At 33.0% G+C, this 10,056-nt stretch overlaps 1 long non-coding RNA gene across 1 annotated transcript; it reads left to right on the top strand.

Moving 5' to 3' along the window:
- Positions 1-3,149: 3,149 nt before the first annotated feature.
- Positions 3,150-9,682, top strand: LOC143079350 (uncharacterized). The gene is made up of 2 exons (XR_012979396.1): positions 3,150-6,867; positions 9,147-9,682. It is a non-coding gene; the product is annotated as an uncharacterized LOC143079350 (long non-coding RNA).
- Positions 9,683-10,056: the final 374 nt, after the last annotated feature.

Raw genomic sequence — 10,056 nt, 5'->3', positions numbered from 1 at the left:
TGTAGGCAACTGACTCTCCTCATAAAAAAATAAAAATACATTTGTATCTGTATTTTTATCTGTACTTTATTTTTCATTTACATGTTGTACTGTTAAATCAATCATCCTTAATCAGAACGATAGTTGTATGTGTGAGTGTATGCGATTGGGAGAGAAAGGCTTTTTATTTTTACTTTATGTGATTACATGCTTGTTATGAGCCCTATGATTAGAAAATAAAATATCTTTATCTTTATCTTATACTTCAAAGGAAGGTGTCAAAAGCGGAGCTGCGTTTGAACATGTTGAAGAAAAAGTTTTTAGCAGTTAATTTAGTACAAACAATTGTTATATTACATTGTATTTCCGGTTTTTATAATCAATTTCTTTGATAATCGAAGTTCCAAAACATCCTTATCCCTTACTCACTTTCACAATTCATCATGACACCGCCAAGAAAACAGTTCAGGTGAGATTCTATCTTAATGTCCTTAATGAAAGATAAAAATACTGTTTCAAGCGAAAGGTTAGTTTATAATTTATAACTCTGTGTCTTTATACATTTCTTACTTGTAACCTGAAAATTTTGCCGAATTATGTACCGTATTACATGCACGTGGGCTTTGTGGCGAACACAGTAATATATAAAGTCTTGCACTGCCTCCGAAAATCAGATAAAAGTGAAAACAGATATATATAATGAAAGGACAATTAAAAATCACATAGAAAGTATACATTTTCGTTTGCAAAATCTAATACTAGTATTGGTCAGGTGAGCTGTTGTGATCTGTCTCGTCTCATTTTGCTTCCGTAGGTCCGCCCGTCTATCTGTCAACTCTTCACTTTTCCATCGTCTTAACCAAGTTTGTCGGGTCTGGTGTTTTGGAGTGGTAAAGTAATTCTTAAGTGAACCGGTTTCATTTCACATTATTGAAACCATGTACAATTGCCTTAGACACATTGACGATCTGGAATCAAGGGTTATTCATTTTTGTGATGTTTCTGTATTTCTTTTTGTCACAACTACCAGCACCATGTCTTTCAAGGATTGATTGATATATTTATTACCTGATATTGCTATATAGTAGGTTGGTTTTCATAGGAACACAGAATCAAAATAAAATGTTCGCATGATCTTCAGCTTCTGTTTTTGAGCTGCAGCTTTATAACTGTAGCTTTATAAACTCATATAATATATGCAATATGAATCTCTTAGTTAGGAGATTGTTGTAGATTTTTCCAATTTGTAGGAGACCTTTCCATCATAACTCGACGGTTCTTCGCAGAACAGGAACATATTGTTTCACCTCTGTCCGTCCATCCGGCAGTCACTATATATATATAATTGTCAGGGTGGATTTATGCGGTTTCTGCTTGAAACTTGAATTTCTCATTAATTTAACCTCACAATAGTTCGAAATGCCTACATTGCACCACTTTAGAAGAATATTTCAATAATTTTACCTGAAAAAAAATTTCGCCTCGCTCCGCTTGGCAAATATAAAACTTTGCGCCCCCCTAATCTGAAATCCTGGATCCGCCCATGGTGATCACTTATTCTAAATTTAGTGATTAATCTCTTTATCTGAAAATTAGATGTATTTAGATAAGATTCTAGTTTGTAATCTTTTTTAAGTTTTTTATAAAGAAAAGAATTACTTTTATCATCAATGTTTTGAAATTTAGTTTGAATTAAATCTTCATATCTATTTTTCATTTTTAACTTTATATCGTTTTTTATTTTATTTACATCTTTTATGTCCTTACAAGTAGAAAGAATATTAAGGTCAACATTAGTCTCTTTAACAATATTTTTGCATATGTATACCATGATGAGTAAGTTCCTGTAAAATCTAGAGACTGTGCTAGAGAAAAAGCTTCCTTTATCAATTGATTAATATTATTATTATATAGTCTAGCTAAATATAAAAGGGTTTGTGTTTTAATAAAACATTCTGAAGGCAATCTCCCTAATTCAACTCTTGCTCCTAAATTGGATGCATTTTTTCTTAATCCTAGAGTAGATTTACAAAATTTAAGATGCATGTCTATAAAATCAAGTTGATTAATTTCTTTTCCTAAAGATAAGGCTCTGTTTTTGGCTCGATGAAAAGAAATATATGTATATTTGGATGAAAAGAAATATATGCATATTTGGATATGTTACTTCTGAATTATAGGTCATAATTGGTTTTACTAAAGAACCAAAAAGATTATTTGCTACTTTTATAGGTAGATTATTCAATGATTTAGTATAGGATTTTATTGAAAAAAATACTTTTTTTGCCTTTTCTGTCAACTCTAAAGTACTTTGTGATAAATTTCCATTACATTTCATCAACATTCCCAAAAATGAATATTATGGCTTTATTCTCATAGTAAATACTAGAACAAACCCGTGATATCACGGGTCCGTGACTGAATTAAAGTATATAACTATGCGCAAGCCTTCTTTTAGTATTAGTATTGTCATCTGATAAAGTCATGCCGATTATAAGATACACAGTATTTCTCTGCTTTCAAGTCTTTCTGTTTGAACCCGTCGAACTGAAACAATAATATTAATAATTTGGAAAACAAAAGGTCCTGGAAAGGAGTATTTTTTAATCAACAGCATTGTCCTATATAAGTTATAAATAAAGTTGAATTCTTTGCTTCGCTGTTTTACGTCATGCCCACTAACAAATTGAAAACTGTACCTATACGCTTTATTTTTAGTCCAGATTTTTAGTATTCGTATTGGTATCTTAGAAAGTCTTACTGATTAAAATACTACCATCGGTAACAATTTGACAATTTAGTAGTGTCAACCCTGTGGTTATGACCCGTGTGTATAGCATATTAATCCTGAATACAACGTTTGGTGGTGCGCCTGTCAGATGCGGAACGTACAGATAAGGTCATAGGTAACAGGTGAATATACTATTGGTATCGGTAGCGGACTCGACCCGGAACTTCTTAATTATTGGCAATATTAATTACGTGGAAAACAAAAGGGCCTGGAGTGGTGTAATTTTTAATCTACACCTTTGTACTATATTAGTTATATACAAAGTTGAATTCTGTGATTCGTCGTTTTTACGTGATGACGGCTAACAAATTGGACCTCGTAATTTTAGTATTATAGATGTGATGTTTCACTATTATGTTTTGACTGACTAAAAATCATGGATTTAGTTTTTGTCGAGCCTGCAACTTTTGTTGCAGAAAGCTCGACATAGGGATAGTGATCCGGCGGCGGCGGCGGCTACGGCGGCGGCGTTAGCTAACTTCTTGAAAGCTTTATATTTTAGAAGGTGGAAGACCTGGATGCTTCATACTTTGTATATAGATGCCTCATGTTACGAAGTTTCCGTCAGTCACATGTCCAATGTCCTTGACCTCATTTTCATGGTTCAGTGACCACTTGAAAAAAAAGTTCAAATTTTTTGTAATGTTGAATTCTCTCTTATTATAAGTAATAGGATAACTATATTTGATATGTGCGTACCTTGCAAGGTCCTCATGTCTGTCAGACAGTTTTCACTTGACCTCGACCTCATTTCATGGATCAGTGAACAAGGTTAAGTTTTGGTGGTCAAGTCCATATCTCAGATACTATAAGCAATAGGGCTAGTATATTCGGTGTATGGAAGGACTGTAAGGTGTACATGTCCAACTGGCAGGTGTCATCTGACCTTGACCTCATTTTCATGGTTCAGTGGTTATAGTTAAATTTTTGTGTTTTGTCTGTTGTTCTCATACTATATGCAATAGGTCTACTATATTTGTTGTATGGAATGATTGTAAGGTGTACATGTCTAGCGGGCAGATGTCATGTGACCTTGACCTCATTTTCATGGTTCAGTGGTCAAAGTTAAGTTTTTGAGTTTTGGTCTTTTTATCTAATACTATATGCCATAGGTCAACTATATTTGGTGTATGGAAATATTTAATGATCTTTATGTCAGTCGCGCAGGTTTCATTTGACCGTGACCTCATTTTCACGGTTCATTGCACAGTGTTAAGTTTTCTTAGACAATAAGTAATAGGTCAACTATATATGTTGTATAGAAGCATTGATAGCTGTACATGTCTGCCTGGCATGGTTCATCTGACCTTGACCTCATTTTCAAGGTTCATTGGTCTTTGTTTAGTTATCTTGGTTAATGTTAAGTTTATGGTACAGTTGTTATAAAGCTTAGCTTTTTACTTAGGACTATCAACATAATATCAATGATTAGTATAGAAGGCGAGACATTTCAGCGTGTGCACTCTTGTGTTTGTATTCAAAGAGAGTTGCCATTTGTTACAACATAATTTAACATTACTTTAAACTGTTTTGAAGACACTCTTTTGATTCTGACAGGATTAAAAGATCATCCGCAAAAAGGAGGCATCCCACCTTACTATTTATAAGCTTAAGGGGACTTGAATCATTTCCCTCAAAAAATTTTACAATATCATTTATAAAGACCTTAAACAAAGTGGGGCTTAGTGTGTCTCCTTGTTTAACCCCTCTAGCAATATTAAAATATTCTGATACATAATCTTTATATTTTAAAGATGATTTAGTATTTAAGTATTGTTGTTTTAGAACTCTATAAAAAGACCTGCCAACTCTCATTTTACATAATTTATAAAGTAAAGCAGTTCTCCATACTGAATCAAAAGCCTTTTTCAGTTTAATGTTAAGAACTGCATGCATTGTCCATTTTATGGATTTTTGAGATGTGGCGAGTTTACAGTGTCAAAGGCCTCACAAAATTGATCCACATATAAATTTATGTATTGAAGATGTTGTATTTCACACAGACTTGGTAGTTTTGAAATTAAAACAATCAAAAACTGATCCTTTTAGAAAAGGCATAAATATACAGCTACATAAATTAGGTCAGCTTATCTGCCCTTACACAATTTTGTTAGAATATATAAAAATAAGGAAAGAATTATCTCCTACTAATCAAACTGATCCACTTTTCATAACCATTGATAAGAAACCTCTGGAGAGACAATATTTCATCACTCGAGTATTCTAGACTTCCGTAACACACCAACCGAAGGAATGTCTAGCAGTCCATCCCAACGACTTATGTGTAGAAGAACGAAAACGCGATTGCCAATTTCGTCATCTCTCCTGAAACCACATATTCCTTTATTCGCATCAAAGGAAATTGAAAGAAACAAAGATCAACAGTGTCAATATTATGAACGAAACGCGAGAGACTTACAAGAGTTAGAAAATGGACAACGTGTATGGATTTCTCCGAAACCGAATGATCGTACTAAAACTTGGACAAAAGGTATTATTAAGAGAAAAGTGGACATTAGATCTTATGAAGTGAACACCGATCAAGGACAGAAATTGCGTCGAAACAGGAGAGACATACGTATAAGTAGTGGTACAAACAAACAATCTGACAACTACGTGAGGCCGAATGATATTGACTTAAATCTGTATAGAATACCAGAAAACGCGCCTAGCATTGATAACAGACCAAATCAAAACATTGACAATACTCAAACCGCGACACCGCCTCGTAGTCCGTCTATGGAACCTAGTGTCAGTCAACCCGATGTTGATTGTAATCCGTCCGTCCAGCCGATTAGAAATCCACAATCTACCAATACCAGGTGAAGTTTCCACAAAAGTACAATGACTTTGATACTGGATAAATGTTTAAAATTTTATAAAAATGTTGAACTGTTAAAGTGAATTTTCTAGTCAAGTCTTTAATTTTGAGATTAACAATTTTCTAGTCAAAGTTTTAACTAGTCATTACACATTCTTTTGATAGACATAAATTTTGCAAATATCCTTTTGATTTGATTAATTAGCTTTTCTTAAAGAAAGAAGGATGTAACGATTATACTTTATTATATTCGTTTCGTTTATACAAATCTGTAATTTGTGTTCATCACTTCCGTTTTAGCTTCATTAAAAATGGCTCTCTCCATCTAGTCACACGTTTATATGCCTTACCACTCATACGGCCCGAACAGCCAAACACACAACATAACAGAAAGCATCTCACTGATACTCAGGAAAAGATTTAATACGCATTTGCATCATCACATATCTTAATCTAATAGTTGAATTCGAATGTCAAACGGCCTACATTAAATGTTTTGACTCCGGATTCATTGACATTTTATCCGGAATTTTTGAGAACGCAAATCGACAGTGTGCTTTTGAAATGTGATCTATAATGTGAATGAATCAAGAGGAGTAGGATATAGTTGGTCAACACAATGAATACATTTTTCAAAACCGTTACATATAGCACAAATATGTAGATGCTATACGGTTAAACTATTCATGCTATTAAAAGAAACAAACAAAAATTGAATTTAAATTTTATAAAAAAAACTAAAGTTCCTGTTATAGTATTTGTTTTTCAAATTCTTTTGAATATATATAATATCAATAAACACGAACGTCAAGTATTTACGGATGGACAGTTTATTTATCGAAGGAATCTACTTTTAATTTCTAACATTCCACTATTTGAATATATTACTATACAAAGTATAAGCAAAGACTTCTAAATCCATACTAAAACGGTATAAAATAATACAACATAGGACTATTATATAACAATTATGTCATTATTGATTATAATGTTGCTTTAGTTTTCTTTGTTTTTTACTTTATAATATTAAAACCAATTTAATTAAACTGTCGATATTATTATAATTGTAAACTTGTGTTATTTTATGAGAATTAATGCTTTATAAGATGATAATATAGGACTATTTTATAACGATTATGTCTTTATCTTAACTGTGTAAAATCTTTCGTATCATCATTACCAGACTCGTCGGTTGTGTGTGGATGGACACCGAGATCTCCGTGAATTAACATCACATCCATACTTCCTCATGTTGACTTTCATAACCATTGTATTGGTAAGAGTATTTAATATTTATTTATGTATATATTCGTATAATATTTCTATATAACTATTAACAAAAAAGACCCATTTTCATAAATTTTAACATGACATTCTCCGTATAGAGCAGATGTAGTGTATCTCCATGGTTTACAATGTTCAGGTGACACCCGAAACGTTGAGGAAAATATAATGTTACGTTTTGCTGCAGGCGAGCGATTACAGGCTCCGTGGAGCCTATGGTTTAACTAATATATGACCTGAAATAAAAATAAAATCACTTAGCATGCGTGAGTAAATTACTTCAGTGACAAACGCGAAAATTAAAATTCAAGCTGCTTCCATATCCGATTCTTTCCTTCAGTAACAGCGAGTACCAACCAATCTATATTTTTGGTACGAGTTTGCGTTTGGATTTTTCGGGTTAGAAATAATGGTGGCCATTTCGCATTTTGAGCTTTTGTAACTTTGGTTTTTCATGTTTTTCATATTTAGCGAAAATGAGAAAGCGACAAACTTTGCATCAGTTAAATGAAACATAGCCGTTGTGAATTAAAGTGTCTTGGACCTAATAAAATTGGAAAATTATGATGTCTTTAATATTTTTAATTTTAAAAATATATAAAATAAGGGATAAAGTAATGGGTCGCCGTTCATCTAAGCTCATAATCGGCCTTTCAAAAATAGCATAACTTTGCTTTTCCATGCGTGACATTCTGCGCAGTGAACGTCACACTATCTTAAATTACAATGTAACAAGTGTATACGTACAGTCATATATATGTTAAAATATGCAAGGGTGCCTTTCGAACGATAAACGATGTTTACTGTCAAAGTGTGCGTTTTTTCTTTATACATTAAACATTCCCATGTTTCCATGGCAACTGAAGTAATTTCGGATGTTTCTTATACCAATTCCACGGTAACTGCGACCATTTTTGAATTTCTATATATACAAAGTAAGGTTCAACTTCTTACAATCCTATATAATTTAAACCCGCCCATATTGACATAATTAAAACTGACCTAACGAATACGCATGCTCATCTTGGCCGTGCATAGGAAAATGCCACGTTTTATAAGAACATACGTTTTATTGTTGCATTTGTAATGTGTCGCGAGATATACTTGTTTCTAAAGTTGTATTTTGTGTAATTCGTTTATCTTTTTGATAGAGTTAATAACTTGCATTTTCCATTGATATTTTATAGTGCGTCTTTTCTTGTTGTAATGTTACACTGCTGTATCAGGTTAAAGGTGAAGGGTGAAATATAAATAAGATGTGGTATGAGTGCCAATGAGACATCTCTATCCAAATTATTTTTTTACTTCAAGAAATTCGAAATCCACCTTTTTTTTCAGAAAAATCCAGGCAAAATCAGTGCATGTTGTCTTAGAATTTAAAAAAATAAATTTACAAATTCCCTCATATACAATGTATAAGTCTTTATATACAAAGAACTGACAAAACTGAAAAAAAAATCACAATAATATTAGCGCCGTCAAAATAGCCATTGCTATAGAAATATGCCGGCTATAATTAAGATATTTTGATCATAGCCGGCACGTCCTCTGTATAACTGAAAAATCATTACACCAAGGTTTTCGATATCACAAACTTGTCAAAACTTTTAAAAATTTGTATCATCTGTACAAGGACATTATCCGTAAAAACAATTCAACATGCAGACAGCTTATATGCTTAGTTTTAAGTATTTTTATTTAGTTTCGTACGTTGCATTTTCTAACATTAAACTCGGACTTCTCTTGAATTGTATTTTAATTGTACGTACCACGAACTTTCGAACGCAATTTTACGAAAAAAAAAATGAGGCGAAAGACATATGATTTTTTTTAACATTTTGATACCTGTATGTAACTTCTCAGAATCTGCGTCATATAATGCCGTTGTTCACCTCTTATTTTATTATATGGTTCACCTCTTATTTTATTATATGGTACACCGTACACACGTACACACCATTGTTTGTGTTTCCAATTCAAAAACATGGGACTTTGCAGCCGCAGCGGTATAATGTTTGTATGTAAATCTGGCATTTGCTATACATTTCTCGTCTAAAAGGCATATAGGTATTAGAATACTTAACTGGAGGGTGGTTATTTAAAAAAAAGTGATTGTAAAGTGATGTCTGAGGTGACAGACTACAACTATTTAAAATCTTCCCTATAAGACTTTTTGGGCTTATGATTCTTCAATTTTATACCGATTAATATATGTTTTATCCAATAGTTCATGTATAACATGCATACCCACATCTTTCTTTTTTACTACAGGTATATTGACAGACTTTTTGGAATACAGATTTTCGCTTACCAGCTGTGGACTCAACACGAGATGAACTAATTGCCTATTACCAGAATCTTTTATATACTGCCAGAGAAATAAAAGGATTTCTACTTTTTGTGAATAACATCATAGTTTCTGAGAAAACAATTTACAGAGTTGTACGGAGGCTAAATCTGTGGAGGAGGTCAAATGAGAGCAATTAACAAGATGTCATTCGATGTATAGTAAGCCTTAGAAGCGATGGATTTTCTGAAGTAGGATATTGGTCGATGTGGCAGTTATTAAATACAAGATGTGGACTTCATGTCACCCAAAAAACGGTGATATTTGCCCAAATTGCCATTGATAGGGATGGTGTAAATATAAGAGGAATGCATCGACTAAGACGAAGACACTATACGAATAAAGGTCCACATTTTTGTTTGCACGTAGATGGATACGACAAACTTAAACCTTTCGGTATCGCGATCCATGGCTGCATTGATGGATTCTCAAGGAAAATATTATGGTTGAATGCCAGCCACACTAACAACAACCCTCGTTACGTTGCCCAGTATTTTGTAGCTTATCTTAAACAATTAAAACGTGTTCCAAGAATGATTCGTTCTGATGCAGGAAACGAAAACGTTATTATAAGAGACATACAAATAGCATTGCGATCGTCACGGGTTGATGAAGTAGCAGGACATAGGAGTTTCAGTGTGGGTAGATCAACAAGCAATCAGAGAATAAAGATGTTGTTGAGTTTTCTGATGAGATATTTCACATCATACTGGAGAAACCTATTTAGAGATATGGTTGACAGCGGCCAACTGCATAATGCAGATCCAATTCATTTGGAATGTATTCGCTTTTGTTTCATGCCGATAATTCAACATCATTTGAACACATTTTTGA

Source organism: Mytilus galloprovincialis, chromosome 1 (genome assembly GCF_965363235.1).
Source record: "Mytilus galloprovincialis chromosome 1, xbMytGall1.hap1.1, whole genome shotgun sequence".
Lineage (NCBI taxonomy): Eukaryota > Metazoa > Mollusca > Bivalvia > Mytilida > Mytilidae > Mytilus > Mytilus galloprovincialis.
The sequence above is the reverse complement of the archived record's forward strand: the minus strand, read 5'-3'. Positions and strand labels throughout refer to the sequence as shown.